Below are 23,038 nucleotides of genomic sequence, written 5' to 3'. Positions count from 1 at the left end.
ATGTTGGGCCCACCACCCTTTGTGCTTCCTTTCTGGCCTGTCTGAATATTCCCTGCTTCCTATTTAATCTCTAAATCTCACCATTTGTGGTCTTCCTCAACTGGTCTGGCTGTGAATGTGCACTGTCTAATCCTGTATTGGGGGCAGTAAAAGTCAAAGTCAGGGCATTAATTAAGTAAAAACTGCTATTTGGAAAGTGCAGTTGGAAGGAAGGAAATAGTCCTGGGGCACAGTTGGGGTGGAGGAGAGGTCTTCTGCAACATTCTATGTTTTATCCCCAGTGACTAGGAGCTCTGGAAACCATTTGGAACAACCAAGAAATCTCAGGACAGGTGAGCTTAATACATTCTAACATAAGTCAACCAATAATATTAATTCATTCTAATGTAAACAACCAATGACAAAATTAAACAAAGGGGTAGTGACAAAGGCAAAGAAGACAAAGTGCCATCAGGGTGCATACTCTGGTTCCTTCTTATTACTTCATTTGACCAATTCTTTCTTAACACATATGCATTCTCTCAAACATTTTCTGATTACCTGTTTTAAGCTCAACACCAAGATAAGAAAACAGACAAGATATGGACTCATGGGGGAAGAGAGAAACAGAATGATAATCCAAAGTAGCTGATCTTACCAAAAGTAGGATCCAGGTATTTGAGGTGCTTATAGAGGAGAAGACTTCTGCTGGCTGGAGGCACTTCACATGATGGAGAGAGGAGCTCACCACAAGAGCCAACAATTTGTCAGAAGAAGAGCAGGAATTCCAGCACAATGTGAATATAAGCATGTTGAGAGAGTCAGATCTGGAAAAAAGAACAAAAAAACACAAGGAATAAGGTTCTGGAGGAGCTTGAAGGTTGTGCTTGGGATTTTGGATTTTCCTAAAAGTTGCTGAAACCCCACAGAGATGCTTCAGTCAAGAAGCAACATGATTTGTCTTTTCCGAGGCTCATCTGCCTTCTGTGTGAAGGACTCACTGGACGAGGAAGATATTGAGGTGGTCTCTTCCCAGGTGTTCCAAAGGGAGTACCATCTCACTGAACTTGCAAATTCAGATTGCTCTACTTCCCGTTCACTCAGAAAAGGCCACAGGGTCTACACTGTCCGGAGTTAGCCCTGGCCTTTTTTAGCATCTGTCTGGATTATCCTTTCCCAAAGTTAACTTACTCTCTGTGTTTTTTTTTTTTCTGAAGCAGGATTCTCAATCTAAACACTTAACTGGTACAGGCATTTGGGGCCTATCTGCAGGTCTTCTAAATGGTTGGAGCAGAAAGGGATATAAAATGGCAGGGAAAGGGGAAACCAGGTACCCTTGGGGGATCCTCTGCCTCTGATGATTTAAACCCCTGCGGGATAAAAGGGAGGAAGACAAAAGGAACAGATATGCTTTCAAAAACACAGAACCCAGAAAATCGTGGAATTTGGGAGCTGAGAGAGGCCTCAGAGAGCTCATCTCTGGTTTTTAGCAGGATTCTAGGAAGAGTATAGAACTTGAAATAGAAAACCTTGTGTACTTAGAACAGTTTAGGTGACTTTAATGAAGTAATTCAACCTCTCAGAGCCTCAATTTTATCTGTTAATTAAGAACAGTAACACCCACCTCTCAAGGAGCTACGAAAACTAATTAAATATTATATGTGAAAAAGATAAAGTCACGTACAACACGGCTGTTATTTCAGTTGAAGAAACTGGGACACAGGAAAGTTGAATGGACATATAGAAAACTGATTGTTTTAATAAGTGAATAGATTTCTTGACAAACCTGACCTATGAAACCCAATGTGGCTTTTCTAAGTCTTTAAGCATTACCAATCTGACATGATGCTTTTAATGAAGAAGGCAAAATCTTCTCTCATGCCTTGTGTCCTTATATTCCCTGAATTTTTAACATTTCTTGCTTTCAAGTAGTGATGCCATTGAACCTTCTCTGTCAGTCTTAGTTTTAGCAATGAAGGCTCAGGGTAGATTTTACCAGTGTTTCTTGGCTATCTCAGAGGCGCCTTAGCGTCTCTTGAAAGCCCTTTATGGTTATGTCTGGAATGAGTCCCAGTGCTCCCTTAGCCTGTCCCAGTTAGCACCTCAGCCTCCGTGACGTACCATTTCCTTTTCATCCTGTTGCCAGTTAAAGATGGCTGCCTACTGGCTGACACGTCGTGAGCCACCAGGCAGCAAGCGCTTACAGTGAGTCTCTTTACTGTCCTGCCCCTTCACACATCAACCTGTATTCTCTTCTTGCTCCTGTGCAGATCTACCTTTTCTCTTCCTCAAGCCATGGCCTATTTGACATGAGACGCATTTATTTACGTTTTGTGTGTGTGGTGGAGGACGTACTTTGAATATAAGTTGGTACATGATTACAATTTAGACTGGCAGGGCATTTCTGAGCTGGTGGAGCAGGCCTGCTAAAAGGTTCTACCAGAAAAGGGAAGGCTTCTGAAGGGAAGCAGAAGCTTGAAAAGTGTGACCTGGTACTAAAACTTCAGGGTTGTGGGGAAGGGAGTCATCCTGACCACAGAATAGTGTCTGGCACTTAGTGTCCTTGAAGATGAGTTCTCTCTAGGCCTAATGAGTGTATATGTGAATTGTGTGGTGAGCAGGGAGCAGTGAGTAAATTTGGAAGATCTGTGTCAGGAAAACTTTGCAAAACATTGTGTCCAAGGAGCATAGCTATGTGTCTACCAAACAGAACATGAAACAAAGAAACAAAACACACTGAATGATTTGGCATGTGGAGGGTTCTGGTGCCTCAGCTGAGGGGAGAAAAATCTGTTCTGGGAGGTTATATAGGTACCGTCAGATGTCTGGGGAAAGATGACAGTGTCATCCTGGAGTGGACACGAGATCCTCACTGGAGACTCACTAGACATTCCTTGGAAGTATTTCTACAGGCAAGAGCCTGTGAGTTCTGATTTATAATGTTACCACATTGGTGTGTATAGGCCTGAGGAAATGGTCTTTGAAATTTCACAAAGATTTTGGTACCTCAAACTGCTCACAAATATGGTGGTTTGTTACATTCCTCTTTCAGTCCTTCAGAGTGGTATTTGCCTGTGGCATGCATTGTAGACTATTACTTTCAAAAGCCTGCAGCACATGGCTAGGAATGATAGAGAACAGCCTGAAACACTGGAAGAATAGTCCCAACATGTCATTTCTGAATTACCTCAGTATTGGACGAGGCATTCACAGCTATCAAAACACATTCATTTTAACAGTGTTCTGTGTTTTAGACCACTGTACTATACTATATATATATATTTACTATATATAGTATATACACTATATACTGACTACATCCAAATTGAAGTCGTTTTGATACAAATGAGGTCCACAGAAATGTCAGGCAAAAATACAACTGCCGAAACTATAAGATCATCAGTAAATGTTTGAATGGCAGCCCAGAGCTGGGTTTTAAAAGGTTGGGAAGGAACTACCCCGCCACCCAAATTTAACCTGTGTAAGCAAAGATACATTTTGGAATTCCACCCACTTGGAATTCACTTATTCAGTATGTTGACTGTCGGTGACTGCCTGCATAAACTAGACAATGGAGGTGATGGGGGTGTTGTGAAGCTACCAGGGAAGACTGGTTAAGAGAGTTAGTGTCTTGGTTATCTATTAATGCTTAACAAACCATCTCAAATTTAGGAGCTTAAAACAATAATTTTATTATCTCTCATAACAGCTGCAGTGGGTTGACTAAGTGCTTCTCTTTGAGTCTCTCATGTGGTGAGAGAAGGAGGCATGAGTTGGATCATCCATGATGATCTAATTGCTTGTCTCAAGTGTTGGCTGGGAGGCTGAGACATCTTTCTGTCTCAATATGGTCTCACTATAGGGCCAACTTAAGCTTCTTTAAATGGGCTTCTTACATGTAACTCTCAAGAGTGCAAGAGCAAAAGCTGCCAGGTCTTCCGAAGGCGTGGACTCAGACTAGCACAGTGTCACTGCCCTCATGTTCTGCTGGCTGAAGTGAATCACAGGGGCAGCCCAAATTCAAAAGTCAGGCCCTAGACAAAGCCATGAATTCTGGGAGGTGTGGCTCACTGGGGACTATCTTTGGAGACTGGCCACCATAACGAGCCAAGGTAACAACAATGACAAAAGATAGGGAAAGTGAGCTCTGAGCTAAGGTGGATGGAAAGAGCTAATTCATAAATAGATTAAAGCATGTTAACTAGCATATAAGCATCAGTGACCTCCAGAAAGTTATACCCAGGCTTGAACAGGGACCTTTTTAAATCCTGAAAGACACATTGCATGACAAAAAAATTGGATGAGAGTGATCTTGGGTTTCTAATCCAGCAAATGTCCTCTAGGTAAAGATGGCATTATGTTACTATATGAAAAGAGAAACAAGACCTTATTATTCATTTGGAAGTTAAGAGGTAGAAGTCAGAGCAGAGGGAGACACTTTAAAACAAAGAAAAGCTTGAAGGAGAGCCTGTGGAATTCTTACTGAATGCCCTTTGTTTTCTTGGGGAAGTTAGAGGAGGAAGTGCTTACTCAGGGTTGAGAAGAGCAGAGTTAAGTTTGGCATATGCTGTGGAAAATGGGAGATGATTCCAAATAGAAGACATGGTATGCTGAAAAGCACTGGGCACAACTTATGTTGGCCCCATAAGCGTGTCGTGTGGCCCACTGGCAGAACTGTATGGTTTTCTTCTGCAGCACATTTACAACCCGGGACAGAAACACACATCAGTGGTTAGGTCTTTGTGAAGGAACAGAGTGAGTGTTGGAAGGCTGTTCCTCTTTCCTTTCTTCGGGGAAGACTACATGGAGACAGCTTAAGGATCTTGAAGGCATCATCTTTTATGACCCTCCGTCCATCTGCTGCTTCCAAGGGAAGCCTCCCTGCCTGGCATAGCTTTCTTCCCCGAGGTGACTTCTTCCCAATAAAATCTATGCGCAAAATAAGGCCTCTAGGACTTATTCTAGTTGAGTTCAAGATGGTAAAGGTGTTTCATAAGAAATTTACTTCTGCAACTTTTCCATGTCAATAATTTGCAAAGTTTAAAAAAATTCTTATGTAAGTAATGCATAAATATTCATTATAGAAAATTACAAAATATAGGTATGCAAAAGGAGAAAATTTTAAATTACCTTTATCCTGGAAATAACTGTGTCAATAATTTGGTACAGATTCCAGTCTTTGTCTTATGTATATACAAATCTGTCATAAGTTAAGTGGTAGGGCAGTGATTATACTCAGAGCTACGTAATTTTGGGGGCCCAGTGTAAAATTACAGTGTGGGACTCCTCATTCAAATATGAAGGATTTCAAGATATTAACAGAAGAGCATTAAGTCAATAAGTGGGGCCCTTCTAAGTGTGGGGCCTTGTGCAACTGTCTGGGTTGCACACCCATGAAGTCAGCCTTGCTTATCCCTCAATCTCAAACATAAACAGCTTATTGGCTGCAGGACTTTCTCCTCCCTTCCCTTCTCCTGGCTTCAAGGGTACCTCTGGGGCTGCCAGAGTGTTTGCAGCTACAGATGCGGTTAAAGCCAATCCAAGGGACCCTCCTTGGGTTTCATCCTCAGCAACATGTAAAAATGAGTAGTTTGTTTTCAGATATTTTTCTATTTTCTCCTTTCACTACATGTCACCCTCCCTTCAGCCTCCTCCAAGGGAGCCAATTACCTGAGGGTTGGGGTACCCAGGCCAGCTGGCCCAGCACTCAGAGCATTGAGCCACAGAGGAATGTGGCCCTTGAAACCTAATGGAATTTCCTTTGCTGGGTTTCGGGCCTTTCTGGGACCTGTGACACTTTTTTCACCTCCCAATTTCTATCTTTTGGAATAGGGATGTTTATCATATACCTGTCCAATTATTGTATTTTGGAAGCTGATAACTTGCTTTCTAGGTTTCACAGGCCCACAGATGGAGGGTAATTTTGCTCCAGTATGGACCATGCCCAGAGTCTCACCTATACCTGATTTAGATGACTTAGGAGATGAGATTTGGTACTTATGGGGTCAATTATATTTAGATGAGATTTTGGACTTGGGGCTGATGGTGGAAAAGGTCTTAACTTTTAAGGATCTGGGAGGAAGTGAATATCTTTTGCCCATGGAACAGATATGAGTTTTGGAAAGAATACTGTACTGAGCTGAATTATGTCTCCCCAAAAGATACATTCAAGTCTTAACCCCTGGTACCTGTGAATGTGACCTGATTTGGAAATAGGGTCATTGCAGATCTAATCAAGTTAAGATGAGGTCATATTGGCTTAGGGTGGACCCTAATCTAAGGACTGGTCTCCTTACAACAAAAAGGGAGATGTGGACATGGAGAAACATGGGAAGAAGTCCATAGGATGGTGGAGGCAGATATTGGCGGGATGCAGCTACAAGCCAAGGAACACCAAAGGTTGCTGGCATCCTCAAGAAGCTAGAAGAGAGGTATGGGACAATTGTCCCTTAGAGTTTCTAGAGGGAATCAACCCTTGCCGACACTCTGATTCCAGAATTCCAGCCTTCAGAACAGTGAGAAATTAAATTAAGAAGATTTTACACGGATAGGGTCAGAGACCCATTATGATCGTTTGAAAATGATTATTAAAGCTAAGCATGAAAAGGGGATTTTAGGGGAGCAAGAATGTTGGTAGGAAGACGAGTCATTCCCCTGTGACTTCCTCACTGGTCCATGCAAGGCATGCTGGTAGCTCAGGCAAGGATGGTTAGTAACAGAAACGGTAACAAGTAGTTGGGCCCAAATATAGTTTGAAGATAAAGCTGGTAGGACTTGCTGGTGGGTTGAAGCAGGGAGTGAGGGAAAGAGAGGAACCAAGAATGGCTCCGAGATTCCAGGTGGAGCCCTGGTAGATGTTGGTTATTATTTGCTGGGTGGAGACTCAGAGAAGAGCAGGTCGGAGACACCCAGGCATCCCCAGTTGAGCTCCCCGTCAGGTCTATGGAAACGTCAAGTGGTAGCAGCCTTTCCTCAGCTAGTTCAGAGGGCAGCTGGGCATCCAAAAGCCTCAACCACCTCCCAATGGGAGTCACCATGTGAAAAAGTCTGCCTGAAAATAAAGTCTGTAGAGAGACAGGGAACAAGCTGATGACATTCTTTGAGCTCCCGGGCCCCATGCTTAAAGTCCATCCACCTCTTTAAGCTTTCATTACCCTGAGTCAACAACCTCTTCCTCGTCTGTTGCTTAAGTTTATTCTAGTTGGGTTTCTGTTATTGGCCTCCAAAAGAGGCCTCAGTACACTAAGAAATATAACTCAGCAAATAGTATAACAGAACGGATGACATAGCAAAGTACTTTATACACTGATAACGTTTCTTAAAACAAAACATAATCTATTTCTGCCTGTTTCCAAGGGTGGGGTGGAAGGACAATTTGAGGTCATAGAAGAGGGGAATACAACATTAAAATATGATTTCTTAAGCAGAATTCTTTTAAAATTCAGTTATTTCTTTTTAAAAAATGAGCCCAAGGTAAGTTGTTGGTCTGCTCTGCCTCCTTACCCAGGCTCCCTCCCCGGAACACTGCATTGCTCCCTCCCCTCTCATGGTCCCGGGAAGCAGTGGATGTCCCTGAGTAACTGCCTCTCTTTAAAGCCAAGCCTCTCGTCAGTTGCAAACCTCTGAGGCTTCAGAGTTAGGTCTCATCTGCTGACAGCTGGCTGGCTCTTCACACCCCAGATCCTGCAAGCTGCGTCCGTGAGGCTTCTAGCCCTTCTCTGCACAGGAAGAGTGCAGTGGTGCTTGTTTCTGAGGCGCTGCTGGAGAGGAAAAGCAGGGCCAAGTTGGGAGTATTGTTAGCTTCGCCTTATTAATAAAATAGGGTTAATGATTTATTCATAGCTGGGACAATGGCGCTCTGCTCTGGAGGACAGCTTGGAACTGTTACATTAGAGAGAGCAGCTGCTGTGGAAGACGCGAGCCTCTGAGAACTGGTGTCGGGCTGTTTCTAGGAGGCAGCAAGCAGATTTATCTGACCAAGTCAGGGCTGGGAGGCAATTATTTGTTTACCGTGACTGTTGTGGGATAAATGCTGGCAATAGAGGTCCCTGGAAAGATGCCCCCTTGCTTTTCCATTTCTCATCTAATGAGTGTTTGTTCACCTTCTTGCTTTATCCTCTCCTCCTCGGTACCTGGAAGATGCCTGAGTTTGTAATTCAAGATGTGTTATCTGGGGAATATCAGTATAATACACATCTGAGCGTGATCCCCATCAAAGAGCGCTCATCCCGGGAAGCAGAAGAGGGAAGTGATATTGGGCTTTTCTGGTGCTAGTCTTGGCATACGCTATTTTAAAAGATTAAATCCTTTAAAATCACATCTCTTCTCTCCCAAATGGACAGCAGATTTTTTTTAAATAAATAATTAGGAAAGCAGTTTAATATAGGCAGTATTGAAGAAATCTCATTGTTGGTGTATACGCTTCCACACAGCAAACATTCCTGAGGGACTCCCCACCCCTCTGCTCAGCTTCCTCGAGAAGAGATCAAATGTTTCAAAGCATTTCCACCTTTACTAATTTTTAATGCCTCTACCAGACTGGGACTTGCCCACTGGAAAAAAAAAAAAAGCTATGCTCGCCGAAACAGCCCCAAATAAAAGTTATCCTCTAACAGTGGCATATTTAACCACCTCCATGGCTACCAGCGGGAGCCAAGGTGGATAGCTTTTGCCCAATATATTAAGCCTTAAGAATGTCTTGGGGAAATGATCACACTGGAAATCAAAATATGTTTAAATATAATTCACAACATTCAGAGTCTCCTTACAGAAGAATCAAAGAGGCTATCACCCAGATCCTTCCTGTAACTTCTCCAGCTCCAGGCTCCACCCTGCTCATTTCTTTCCTTTGCTCCTTTGCCCAGTTTCCCCACAAAAGCCACCCACAAGGGTCCATGTGGGAGCCAGGAATGTAACCCTAGAATTTGGTTTCCCAGGCCATCCGCCGATAACACTGCCTATCAGCCAAAAAATAAAGCTTCCTGACTACAGTTGCAGAAATTACAGCTAATTATACGCTCCATGCTTCCTGCAAAAGATATAAATTTTAAGCTGCTGGGCTGACTTTCTCCCTTGGCTGTATTTAAAGGTTAGTTTCGGACCTGCTTCCTGATTTAATGGAATAGTTTAAATATTACAAATCATTACTTGATTCTAATGAGTTATATCTCCCCTGGCACCTCACAAAATCCTTATCGTGCCAGAGGAAATAGTTGGAAGGAACAGGGCAGTCTCCATGAAAATAAACAGGATGACATACCATAGGGTTGTAGATTTGAGGATCCCTAGCTTCTTGGGTGGTTGAAAGCATTTGGCCCTCGGCCTCACACTCGCCCCAGCACCTGAGGCCTGTGGCTAAGCAGTGTGAACTCCACTCCCCACCTCGAAGGATTCTTCACTCAGTTTAATTGTCAGCTCCTGCTAAGAACATGTAACATCTCATTTTCCCAGAGATTGTGGAAATGTTGAGCTTTGCTTGCGGCCAGGTTGAGCAGTTAAATGTGCAGCATTTGCTTCCTTGATAGGCAAATGCTGTGGACGGGCTGAACCTTCCTCTGTAGGATGTTGTAGGTTAAATGAATGCTGGTTTCCAATTCTAGTGAAGATCTAGACCCAAACAGTCACAGTGTGTAATTGTGTGAGCAGAGAGTCTCATTCAGCTTGGTCTATTCACAATAAATTGCCAACTTTAATAAACAGAAGAAAGCAACCAAAACACACGTATGCAAGAACAAAAGTGACTCCCAAGGCAGATAAGAAAACAGTACAAGAGAAGCCCTTCTCCCTCCCCAGGAGCTCAAGGGAAGAGATTCAAGTTTCTTGATTCCAGTGAAACAAAGAGAAGCAAGATAAGACTGTGGGGAAGTCAGCCTTGACAACTAAATCCTGAATTTCCATGTCTCTAGCTGTTTGACTCAAACACTCACGTGGAAAGTGAAAAATCCAACCACTTGTAGAGATGACTTGTTTGTGTGGTACCTAATGTCCCGATTTCCCCTTCAGCGACTAGCAGATTTGAAAGCAAAGTAACCACTGAAGTATCAACCATGGACCAGATCTCTCCTTACATGGAATTTCCTCACAGTATATTGGACTATGAATAATTGGACTTTTGCAATAATTGATGATCCATAATTATTTTTACAAAGGATAAGCCTTGTGAATCTATGAATTTGAGCGGCTGAGTTGATATGACTCAAAGGTCTACCCACTGCATGACCTATTAAGAAATCTCTTACACTGCCTTATGCAGCTAATTCCACCATAGTAACTAATTTTTCCCTCTCAGAAGGTTCCTCCATTAGAATTCAAAGTCCTTGGTTCACCTTGGGAGGGGAAATTTATCAGATTGTTTTCTAAGATGATGAGTAAGACAAGGGTCATAGTGAAACAGACTCAGTATCTCTTACAGAGAGGAGATGGTAGATGTGGAAATGCCCGCCAGGGGCTGAAAGAGCTCCAAAGCAAGACTGGCCATCTTTGTGGCATGCAGTGTCAGGATCAGTTCTCTTCTAGGTCGTTGGCAAAAAGGAGACACGACCTCCCACTGGACAGATATTGGTCACTTCCAAATAGAAAGGTGAAATCCCAAATGGAAAATAAAAGTCCTTTTGTGTATGTGTACATACACCATACCATACTAGTAAAAGTAATATTTGGAGGCTTTTATTCTTAAGGTTGCCATTTTTGTGATTGAAAGAGAGAGAGAGGGAGAGAGAAAAAGAGAGCGCGCGCATGAGCCAAAATGGAAAAACAGCCCTTGGAGTCACTTTCTCTGAGGAAAGTTAAGTGAAACCAAAATTCTACTATGGGCAGATTTGAGGGTAGACACAATAAAAGCAAAATCTAATTTTCAAGGGAGATCACATCTAAAGAGATGACTGTTATGAAATTTGTTTTGTTGTTGTTGTTTTGTCCGGAGCAGAGGAGAACACAGGGAACCGGAGAAACCTCAGCTTACTTTTCACTGGGGAAAAACAAAATGACTCACAAATTCCAGTTTGCTTTAAAAGGAGACATATTTGTTGGGTACTTTAGCATCTTCATAGATACTGCAGAAGGAAGGTTTTAACATAGTATCTCCTTCAGCAAGATAGTTTATCACACTCAACAGAAATGACAGCAGAAGGAAAAAAAGGATGGGAAACTATACTGGGGTGAGCAAAGGGTGACAACAGGATGGGAAAATCCAGCTTCACCAAATATTTATTCATGCTTATATAAACCTCAATTAGCTATCTTCAAATGCTAAGTCTCAGCTGAAGAAAAGAAGCATTTGGAAATGTGACTTGGAAGTTGGTTGGTGTCAGTTATTTTGCTGTATTGTTGATTAATGTAATTGAAGTATATATTACAGAAACAGAAAAGGAAATGTGACTTCTTCAGGGACCCATTAATTTCTTAAGGATAAAGTGTTTGAAGGTTCAAAGGCTTTGTTGAAGCTTATTTTAAATTTAAAATTTCCATTGCCAAGGGATTGATTATCATTCTTATATTAGCTTTGTCAAACATCAAGTTGATCTTAGTTCTTTCAAAGTTTTGTGGCACTTAACTGTTTTCAGAGCATTTTTTTTAAAGAGAAGGCTGTCTTACAAGTTCTCCCAAGGACAGACTTGTTTTCCCTTTACAAGAACAGCAAGATGAGAATTTCTAAAATCTTAAAAAGAGCAATTCCCACTCTCTCTATCTTTGGGATCTTGAAAGTCATTTCTGCAAGTCAGGTACAGCACCTCTTCATTCAGACACTTTCCCATATTAGTTTCTGTTTGGTTTTCCTTTGACTTTAAAACTTCAACTTATTTAAGTGTCTTTGTGCATTTGAAGCTTAGTAGTGTTGTTTAGGGACCCCTCAGTAAGAGTAGTCAAGATTTTCCCATCTCTCTCCCCCCATGACTAGACATAGTTCTTTTTATAACTCTCTGCTGTCTTCCTCTGATCACCGTTTAAGGCGCTCTCATAAACACCATCCTTCGAAAGTGAGCCAAGATGTCCCAAGCAGCCGTCTTTATTTGTGCTGTCCCAACAGTGAACTCGTTAGTTCAAGAAGTCAGACAGCAGCATTTCCGGCTCCTTGGAAACCCAGCCCAAAAGAAAGCTGTCATTTCACACAAGAGCAAGAACAGGAAATATGCCATTAGGAAATCAGGGTTAAGATGGCACTGCCATTCATCCAGATGAAGGTGGTTTGAGAGGACCATGAGGCCACATGAGAAACAAAAGACTTATGACCCAAGGTTCTGCCACAGGAAATCAACAATGAGATCACTGACATCCTAAGAGCAGTTCAGCAGAAAATCTTGTTTCTTACCAGGAGAAAGGGTTTTTTTCTCCTCAATTTTGCTTTACTTACCTTTCCAGTCCCAGGGGACCACTTGGTTAAGGAGTGTGAAGTTCAGCCAGCAGAGGGCGCCCTGTTGGGCTCTGTCTCCTTCCGGGCTGTTTCCAAGCCACACACTGGGAAGTGTGGACAGACCACTAGGCTCAGACTTTGAGAACTGTCCCTACTCAGAGAAGTACCTGAGTCTCGATTCCGGGCAGTCCAGAGGACTGCTTGGCCTTGGCTAACGAGGACACACATTTTCCCATCTGGTGTGGGAGATTTTGCCTCAAGAAATGTTGTCACTCACCTTGACTTTATTTTTCAATGTCTTTTCTATTTGAGCACAGTTTGGGGAAATGACTGTCTAGATCCCATGACAAGTATTTGGAAGGCAGCTGCAGGCTGGGTCTGGGTAAAAGAAGTCTGATTTTAAAGACGCTCCCCTTCCTCTGATCCTCCCACAGTGGTGGATTCTATCTAGGTCTGCTCCTTGTTCCAGATCTTAGTCTCAGCCTTCGTCCCCTCAATCCAACCCCCTAGATATAAACATACTTCAAGTACCTGCTTCTGAATCCCCCAATCCCAAAGAATTAGCAGGAGAATCTGGACTGAAATGGCTGGAAAGTGCTCCCAATCTCTAGTAACATTTGCTTATTAACTAGCTCTCTACCCCTTGCCTGAAAATGGCAAGTGAGTGGTGTGTGTGTGTGTGTGTGTGTGTGTGTGTGTGTGTGACTAAGTAAAACCAGTGGTGAAGACAACTGGGGACTGGGATGCACAGGAAGCAGTTTCCTACCACATTAGAGCAGGAGTGGGGCTGACCCACTGTTGCACTCAGGCAGCCAAATGCCTGCAGATGGGCCCTTAATAAAGGCAATGAATGATGATGATGATGTGGACTGAGGAGGAAGGGAGAACGGGACGTGCAAGCACAAAACAGAGGCTACAGTTTCACTGATGCTAAAAGATGTTCCCAGCAGTGGCTGGTGGGCAGCATGGAGAAACACTTAAAGGGGCTGGGCTTTGCCTACAAGGTCAAGCTAATCGCCCCCTCCTGGGTATCACATTCCTGTCTGGTGAGCACAGGAGGGAGGCTGAATTGGCTCTCCCATGGGCAATTCAGAAGTACTGTTTTTGCACTGTTTCTAAACTTTGCAGATAGTGTCCTCTATACCTAAGAGTATGGGGACACCCTCAGCATTCTCCACTCTCAAAGAGCCTTTCTCTGTAAGTTGCTGCAGGAACAGAGCTGGTGAGTGGCCTCTACTCAGTGTTTCTAATTAACAGTAGGAGGGTAAATGCACTGGCAAGGACCTTTCCCCCAACTCCCAGCCCCGCCATTCCTCCAGCGTTCAACAAGCACAGACGTACACCCTTAGCCCAGGGCCAGGCACTATCTTAGGCGTTCAGGATACACAGGAGTAAATGACCCCTGCCAGGAGTTGAGGATGTAGGTGTAGTCTCACCATTTGGCAGATGACAAACAGGGTTGGAGAGGTCAAGTGGCTCAGAACCAGGGTGTCCTGAAGGATTTCATTACTAGTTATTCAGTTTGAGAACTGGAAGGCTGTAAGAGACCTTCGTGGTTTTCATAGTCATTTCTCCTTCAGGGAAGGAGACACAGAAACAAACCTATGAAACAACTCTCCCCCACCGTCATCTCCATTAAATGGATGGAGAATCTGAGCTGGAGTGGTTGTGACCGAGCCGGTCATAGTCTGCTGTTCAGCCCAGGCACCTTCTCAGACAGGCCTAGCTCTATCTGTCGAAACCATCCCAGACCACTGAATGACAGAGATGGTGAATAAAGAGCATGGCCACAGCAACCACAACTGCTGCTTATGCTGTTACTACCATGTCTGCCTATCAGTGACTTCTAGGTGTCACTTTCGCTGCAGAGCCCTGCATGTGTATCAACCCTGCAGGTGACATCTTCACCACTGCCATGTAGTAGCTGAGAGCATAAGTTTGCGAGGCAAACAGACCTGGATTGGAATCACTATTATCATTTTTACAGATGAGGAAACTGAAGTGCATAGAGTTTGTTACTTGACCGAGATCATGTTGCTTGTAAGGAAAAGCATGCCAAGATGTGACCTGTTCCTGTCTTACTCCAGAACCTACACTTATTTCACTATGGGATACTGTCTACCCACATTAATCCCAGCATTTATAGATAATAGGAACTATTCGTTAAGCACTTCCTATGTGTCGGGAACTGTACAAAGCCCTGTACACACATTGCCTCCTTGAATTACCTTCAACTTTTCTTTATAATGACCTCCATTTTATGGAATAGGGAAGGAGGCCTCGAGGGATTTAATAACAGTGTTTCACAGCTAGAAAATAGTAGAATTCAGACTGCATCCCAGGAGTGTCTGACTCTGAAGCCCATTGTCTTAATCACTTGCATGCTGTTTAGACAAGAGATCTGGAAAGGACTGATGGATTGGTGTCATATTTAAAATTTTCTTTCATTACTGCGGACACGTTTCCATCACTGCCTTTTTGGATACAGAAGAACTGAGTGTTTGGTTTAGACATGCACAGGAGAAACAAATATACACAAACACAGGCCCTCAGATCATTAAACCTTTGAGTTAAAAGGGACCTTTCAGATTACATAATCCAACTTCTTTTTCAGTTCAGAAAGTTGATGTTTTCATATCCCTGCCAGATGGAGGAGATCTCATACCTAAGAAGGAGAGTTCCAGTCTGGATTACCTAAAATGCATTTTTTTTTTTCCCTGAAATTTGATTTACTTATAAGAGCCAAGATACTGAATATCAGATTTGGTTTGTTAATACTGATAAATGTGGTGCTATTTTTAATTAGCTTTGATTTCCAAACCATGCAGGTTAACTGTGCATAGGAGGAAAATGGATTTCATACTGTGCTTTTCTACGTTTCTAAGTTTTCTATGCTTTTAAAAATTAAAAAATCACCCCCGCAATTAGAAAAAATGCTATTTTAAAAGAGAAATGAACAAATCAGATTTTGTTAGTATTAAATGGTAAGGTAGAAACAGCATAGGGCTCAGAGTTAAACAAACCTGGCTATTGAATCCCTGCTCTGTTCCTTATAATTTGTATGGCTTTAGCCTCTTTTTAACCTCTCTGAGCCTTGGTCTCTATCTGTAAATGGTGTTTCCACCTACTTTTCAAGATACTGTGAAAATTAAATGAGATATTGGTATAAATCACTTGTTAGATATTTCCCCTTCCTTTCTCTTTTATTCCTTTAACCAGTTAAAAATACAACTTTAAGGGGGCGAGGGCAGCTGGGTGTGGGGGGAATGTTATACTGAAGATCCTAAAAGTGTTTGGCAAATGATGAATTACAAAGTCCTAAGATTCTTCCTACAGCATCTTGGGGATGGCAGCTAATGAACTCATAAACATAAAACAGATAAAAAGGAAATTGGACAAGAAGAAGGAGGAGGTAGCTGAGATACAGTAAGAAAACATTTCAAGAGTCTATAGTATCATCATTTAAGTTCTCATCTGCATCTCATTATCTTAATAATCCAAAAACAACAGCCCTTCAATGCCTCACACAGAAGGAGGATGGGAAATAATTTCCTTGGATAGGGTCCCCAGCCTCTCTATCACATTAGATATTATTTCCAAATGCTGAGTGTCAAGGGAGTGTTTCACATTCTCCTAACCATTAAACAGTTTAGCTCCCTTTGGGGACATGATAAGTTTAGCAACCCACAGAGCAGCCTCCTGGAGGAGACTTCGCTGGAATTCCAAAGCTCCAGCAGTAACACAGTGCAGTATGTGGAGTCTCTGTAAGAATTACTTTATCCAAATCTGCATCCTCCTTTTGGGGTCTACAGACAAAACTCAGTTCAATGGGCCATGTAGGATTTATTTCATGTTTTTCTCATGGGAAATTTAGTGTCTCTTTAAAAAACTATTTATTTTGAAATATTTCACACTTAACAAGGGAGTTGCAATAATAGTACAAAGGATCTTACATGCCCTGCACACAAACTCCTCAAATGTTAACATTTTAGCACAGCTGCTTTAATTATTATCTCTCTAATTATATATAATTATTATCATTACCGTTTTCTAAAACCATTTGAGAATAAGTTACGGATAGAAGCCTCTTTATGCCTAAATATGCAGTGTATTCCCTAAAAACAAGGGCATTTTCCCACATAAATTCAGTACAATTATTATAATCAAGAAATTAACAGTGCTACAACTGTTATCTAATCCTCAGAGTTTATTCAAATTTCACTGTTGTCCCAACAATAGTGACATGACAAAAGGATCCAATCCAGAATCAGACATTGCCTTTCATCTCTTTAGTCTCCTTTAATCTTGCACTCTTCCTCTGTCTTTCTTTGTCCTTTAGGACCTTGACAATTTTGAAGACCTATAGGCCACTTATTTTGTGGAATACCCCTTAATTTGGACTTGTCTGATGTGTCCTCATAGCTATTTTCACGTTACGCATATTTGGCAAGAATATCCTAGGAGATATGTTGGCTCTTTCTCAGTGGATCATACCAGGAAGCACCTGATAACAATTTGTCCTATTATACCATCCAAACTGTTGCGTTGTTTTCTTCATAATTAGTAAAAAGTCTTGTAGGGAGATACTTGGACACTATTTAAACATCGTCTGTCTCCTCAAACTTTTACCCGCTGGTTTTATCCTTTAAACGAATTTAGCACTTGCCCCTTTTTGTATCTTTTGGCTAAAAATAACAAAGTTATACTATTAATTAAAGCTCCTTTCCCCTAGAAAGGCACAAATAAGAAGGGTGTGCTTTGAGGCACACAAGGTAGTCCCATGACAGAGCCCAGATGCCCAGAGACCAGGTTTGTGTTCTCTGGTGTCTCCAAGGTCCCTGTGTCTTTAACAATTCCTTCCTCTCCCCTGGGAAAGAACTCTTTCAAACAGTCCTCCAAGCTGGTCTTGGGACAAACTGGCCCCCTGCCAGCCTCCAGAGAATCTCCCAAGTATCTCTCACTCCCATTCCTGAGACTGCAGTCTGGTGGTTTGTTCTGGGGGTTTTTTGCAGAGTTTTTGTCTTTTCACGTCTGGGGATCATCTTTATGATGGCTTCTTATTGTTTATGTTGGAAATTGTTTCAATTGGAAATTATTATATTGGAATAGCTTTGCCTCCGGCAGGGCCCTAAGCTCCAAGCCCTGTGTCTGAATTGGTAGACTGGAGTGGTGAGCAGCTGGGGGCCCATTAGAAGGGAAAGGAGGAGCCCCCCTCAACTACCACCACCACCACATGAGAGCTCGGGCTCTTTCTACTTCAAAAGACCCTATGGGAACACAAACAGCTTGAGAGAAGTTGTACCATAAGCACTGCAGACAGGTCTCCTCGGGGGGCGTCCCTGCCCCATGTCGGGGGACGTCCCACCACAGTCCCGGGTGAGCTTTCCTTTCCCCTCCCGTTCCCACCATTGCTCTGATAGAACACACCCTTGCGATTGGCCTTTTCCTTCCAAATCCTGCTTTCTGATTTAGAAACAAATGGAGAAAACAAATAAAAAGAAAGAAAATGGCATTCTTTTCTGTGCACCTAGGGTCTGGTGAAGATTTTAAGCTGCCACAGTCTGTAGATCTGCTGTGCTCACTTACACGGCCAGGGCTGGGCCTGCTGCATCTGGCCTGGCGCCGGTAGCCGCACCACGCTAGGGGAGAGGCCAAATGCTTCCTTCCTCCTTTCATTCCTCTCTCTTCCCTTGCCCTCTCTTTCTCTTTTAAGAAATCTGTGATGTGAATTGAAGTACAAGAGGTCTGTTTATTTTTTTAATTGAGACATATTTCAGAGATTATACTGTTGGCCCATTTGAAGTGTAAAATTTGATGGTATTAGCATATTCACAGAATTGTGCAACCATCAACACAGGCAAATTTAGAACATTTACATCACCCCCAAAAGAAAACCCAATACCTATTCCCCAAGGGGGAATTTTAAAAATGATAGACAATGTTTCTTGAGCAATAGTTGCCCATCTTTTGTTCTCTTCCTGGACTTACCTATTCGGCCACCATCTTTCAGAAAAGCTGTGCCTGCAGTGGGCTCCCTGAGGAGACTTAGTTAATTGATGGCAGCTGTGCAGTTGGGTTTCCTTCCCTAGGGAGCGCTAACCTGAACTTGTGCTTAGTAAATTTTGATTTACAATTTCTCCTCACTTGTTCCCTGGAGAATCATGAATGGGTTATTCTTAGGAAATGACAGGATCATGGGAATCAACTTTTCGAGGATTTACAGTTTTAGTAGCAGATTCATCGATGCAATCTTATTTTATTCTCCCAAACAATAGTTAGAAGCAAAAATAACAACAGAATTCACTCATTAAGTATGTATTCTATGCATGGCAATTCTAAGTTGTTCCCGTACATGCATTAACTCATCTAATTTTCAACCACCAAATGAAACAGGGCTCTGTTAAAATTAGCCAGAAATGCTCAGAGGCTGAATAATGATGAGCGCAAGGTCATGGAGCTGGTAGGGCCAGAGCTGAGATGGGAGCATATGTGGTTTGATTCCAATCTGAACTCTAAACACCACTTTAATTGCCTCTAGTGTTCCCACTTTGGAAAAAAGGACTGAGACTTTGAGAGGTTATACATTATGAGAAGAACTAGTTAGGACTTGAATACAGGTATTTGGACCCCAAGCTTAATGCTATAATGAGGCAACATGCCTTCATCAGTGACTTAGTTCAGCATCTTGCCAGGTATGCAGAATCAAGTTCTTCAGTGAAGCCAAACAACAAACAAACAAAAAGAAACAGAAAACATTCCCTGTTGAAGCCTCAAAGCTTAAATTATGATGTCGTTGTTGGGAAACTATAAGATTGGCAATAGTTTTGGTGGGCCAGAAGTATTTTTCAAACCAATCTCTAAGGTCAGTTTCTCCTTCTTTACTTTTGCCTTCCTTTGCAACCTCTCTTGATTTCTCTTCTCCATGTTTCCTATTCACAAACAGGGAATGAGCCACATGGATTTAATAACCAAGGCAGTGATTCATGTAGACTTTCATCTAGTCAGAAAGAACAGTGGCAGGCCCAAGAACTCATTTGGCTGTACACCATTTTAAAAGAGTTGACACACATGTTCTTTAGAGTAGAGAGGAAATAATAATATTTAAAAAGCAAAAGCCAGCTCAGACCTGCCAGCTGCAATGATTGGTTACACGGAAGAGATCCATGGAATTCTGAAGCCATTTGGGTTTTGTTATGTTTGCTGAAACAGCACCAACTGTGATCTCTACCACTTTAAACGGTTTAATGACTTTTGGATAAGCCTTCAGAGTTAAATGGTTAAATCACCAAATGCTCCATAAAATAATTATGCAAACAATTTTCTGGCTAATTATCTAACATGAACAGAAGCACACAGCTGCTAAGATATATAATTGCTGTTTCATCAGTGTTGGCTATTGTATGTATGTGATTTCTTTACTGATCTCAGTGTGGTTTGGTGGGAAGCCACTAACATAGTATCTCATGAAATGAACAAGTTAAAATCCCAGCTCTGGTCCAGATAGTGACTAATGTTGATTTTTTTTTTTTTGAGGAAATGGATTAGGGCCTTCAAATCCATCCATAATGGACAAGCACATAACTAGTATATACATTTATGTGGTATATCTCAGTCTTGGATGTCTATTTAAATGTCCTATGTAGATAAATATAGGTATTTTAATTTACTGGATATATAGTATACATATAGAAAAGTACACGTATCATAATTGTCCAGTTTACAAATGAGCACTCTCATATAACCAGCACCCAAAGCAAGACAAGGAACATCACCCAGACTCCAAAAGGACCTCCTTTGTGCTCCTTCTGATCCGATTTCTACTCCCTCTAAGGGTACTACTAGCCTCGCTTCTATCAACAGAGATTAATTGTACCTGTTTTGCTCTAAATTTGAATGAAATTATACAGTGTATGTCCTTTTGTGACTAGGTACCTTCATATAATACCATTTTTGTAAAATTTATCTATATTGTTGCAATTTGTTCATTCATTGCTGTATAGGATCCCACTGGGTGAACACTACAATTTATCATTCTACTGTTAATAGGTCTTTATATAGTTTCTGGTTTGGGGATATTATGAACAAAGCTGCTATAAATATCAAGCACATCACTTGGTAAACATATGCATGCACTTGGGTCCATATGTAGAAGCAGAATTGCTGGGCGGTACGGTTTATGTATCTTCAGCTTTAGAAGATGCTGCCAAACAGTTTCCCTGAACAGTTGCGCCAATTTGCACTTCCCCCAGCACTAGAGGTAAGTTAGTATGAATGTTTTGAAGAATTCTAACTGATGTTTGCTAAAGTTTAAAGGGTGGTGCCGAGTGAGGAAGAGTGAAGAGCAAGCCTAATGGAAAGGACTCCACCATATGGCCTTGTGGGGGAAGGACAGGGTCGGAGAAACAAGCCTGGTGGAGGAAGCAGTCGCATTCAAGGTCATTTGGTTGGTAGAAGTCTCCGTGGATATTTATAACCCACTCTGTTTTCTTCTGTAGCTTGTGACATGGCCCTAGAAAAATCACCCCACGGCTTTCTCCCTTTTCCCTTCAGTCCATGTGGCACATGCTCAAAGGCCCCTCAGGAGACTTGGGGATGCCCTCCCTCTTCACATGGCTGCCCTTGCTGGGGTGCATGTATACTTAACACTGATGTCTGGCCCCTGAGAGGCTAGGGGAACAAAAGATGGGAAGCAAAGAAGAGGCAAAGAGAAATCAGAGAGAGCAGAATAAAAATCTTGAGTTGAGTCCAGGTATCTGATTGCATAACTTAAAGCAAATCACTCAAATTCTCTCAGGGCTTTGGTTTCCTCGGCTGCAAAAAAACGAAAGCAACAATTCTTAACTCATTAGGTTTACCTGAGGACCAAATGAATTAAAAGAATATATGTGGACTATACTTCAATAAAAACAACAACAACAACAAAAACAACAACAAAGAATATATGTGGAAACTTTAAAGAGCAAACACCGGCTACCTTTTTTAGAGGATATTATTATTAATAATCAAATTGTCATTTAAGTAGAAATGTATCTCCAAGAAGTGATATTGGTTCCATTTTCCTATTCAAATTATAACATTTGCATTAATAGAATAAGAATTAATCCTTCTCAGTAATATTAACAGGAGTGACAGAGAGGAATGTCTGAAATGATGGCATTTACCCGAGACTACTCAGAATTAATTGGGTTCAGTCATCCTCCAGACTCCCCCTCAGCAACAATAGATGCTACACAGCAACAGAATATCTTCAAAATTGTGAGGGAAAATAAATACTAACTTAGAATAATATACCAAGCTTGATTATCATTCAAGTGTGAGGTGGAATTAAGAAAGGCATTTTCAAAAAAAAAAAAAAAAAAAAAAAGAAAGAAAGAAAGGCATTTTCAGAAAAGCAATAATTGAGGGAGTTTACCAAATTTAGACCTTTGCCAAGCCAAGATAGCTATTAATGAACATAATTCAAGAAATAGATTTGAAGCCCAAAGTCAAAATGCAAGAGGTTGGGGAGGATATAGCTCAGTGGTAGAGCACATGCACTTAGCATGTACAAGGTCCTGAGTTCAATCCCCAGTACCTCCATTAAATAAATACATAAGTAAATAAAAATAAGCCTAATTGCTTCCTCTCCAGAAAATTTTTTTTTTAATTCAAGAGGGAATGATGAGCAAAAAAATTTGTAAACATGGTTGTAAATCTAAAGAAGTACTGTTTAAAAAATCAGGTATTTGTTCAAACAAGAAGCAACTAAAATTCGAGATGACAGTAACAAAGACAAAGGAATATGGGAGAGGGTGAAATTATAAACTCTAATTTCATTCTGTTATTCAAGAGGAAGAGACAGAGGCTCATTTTAGACATTAAGCAAGTATGCCTTTTAAAATTTAAGAGTAACACTCAAAGAATAGGAAAAAATGTGTACTTCAAAACAAGTACATGCAAAAGAGAGAATTAAAGAATTCTGGAGTGATCTAGTAAGAAGCAGGAAGGAAAAAATATATATATATAAGCTAAGAAAAAACAAGATAAAGTAGGAAAAGTCTAAATATATTAGTATAAATGTAGACAGATAAAACTAGTCTGTTCAAAGGTAGAGATCAGATTATTTTTAAACACAACCTATTACGTGCTGTCTGTAAGAGATGTTAATAAAACATGATAATGCGTAAAGGTTGAAAGGGATGGGAAAAGATAAAACAGGTAAAGAATAATATTGCTGGAGAAGCGATATTAAGGCACAAAAGTATTATTTGGAATAAAGAAAGTCATGAATTAATGATTGAAGAGCAATTCACAGGGAAGTGATAGCAACACTGAATCTGTATGTTCCAAGCAAAACAGTCTACCAACACATAAAATAAATTTGACAAATCTCTTTTAATGGGAAATATTTTTGCATGCCTCTTTCATAAACTGATCAAACAGTAACAATTGATAAATTTATAGACATTTTGAGCAACACAAGTAACGTGCCTGCTTTAAAGGAAACCTCTATAGAGGAAGCTTGTATACCTCACATAGAGAATTCACATTCTCTTCAGGTACACACTGAAAATACTGACCACAAAAGAAGTCCTAAGAAACACCGAAGAATTGATAACAAAGACCACATTCTCTTTCTATAATGCAATTATATCAGGCACCAATAACAAAAAAAGAGCCCCCAAAACCTCATATATTTGGAAATGAAAATAATCTTATAAATATTCATGA

The 23,038-nt window shown here is 41.3% G+C and overlaps 1 protein-coding gene across 12 annotated transcripts in view; it reads right to left on the bottom strand.

Annotated features, from left to right (window-relative positions):
• MTERF1 (mitochondrial transcription termination factor 1) overlaps positions 1–23,038 on the bottom strand; it is a 495,795-nt gene that overhangs the window by 173,139 nt on the left and 299,618 nt on the right. For all 12 annotated transcript variants that reach the window (XR_012508240.1, XR_012508235.1, XR_012508230.1 and 9 more), the window contains one exon: positions 638–806. The gene's annotated coding sequence lies outside the window, so the exon portion shown is untranslated. The remainder of the gene's footprint in view (positions 1–637; positions 807–23,038) is intronic.

The sequence above is a fragment of the Camelus bactrianus genome, chromosome 7 (assembly GCF_048773025.1).
Source record: "Camelus bactrianus isolate YW-2024 breed Bactrian camel chromosome 7, ASM4877302v1, whole genome shotgun sequence".
NCBI classification, from domain to species: Eukaryota; Metazoa; Chordata; class Mammalia; order Artiodactyla; family Camelidae; genus Camelus; species Camelus bactrianus.
This window is presented reverse-complemented; position numbering and strand designations above follow the sequence as displayed.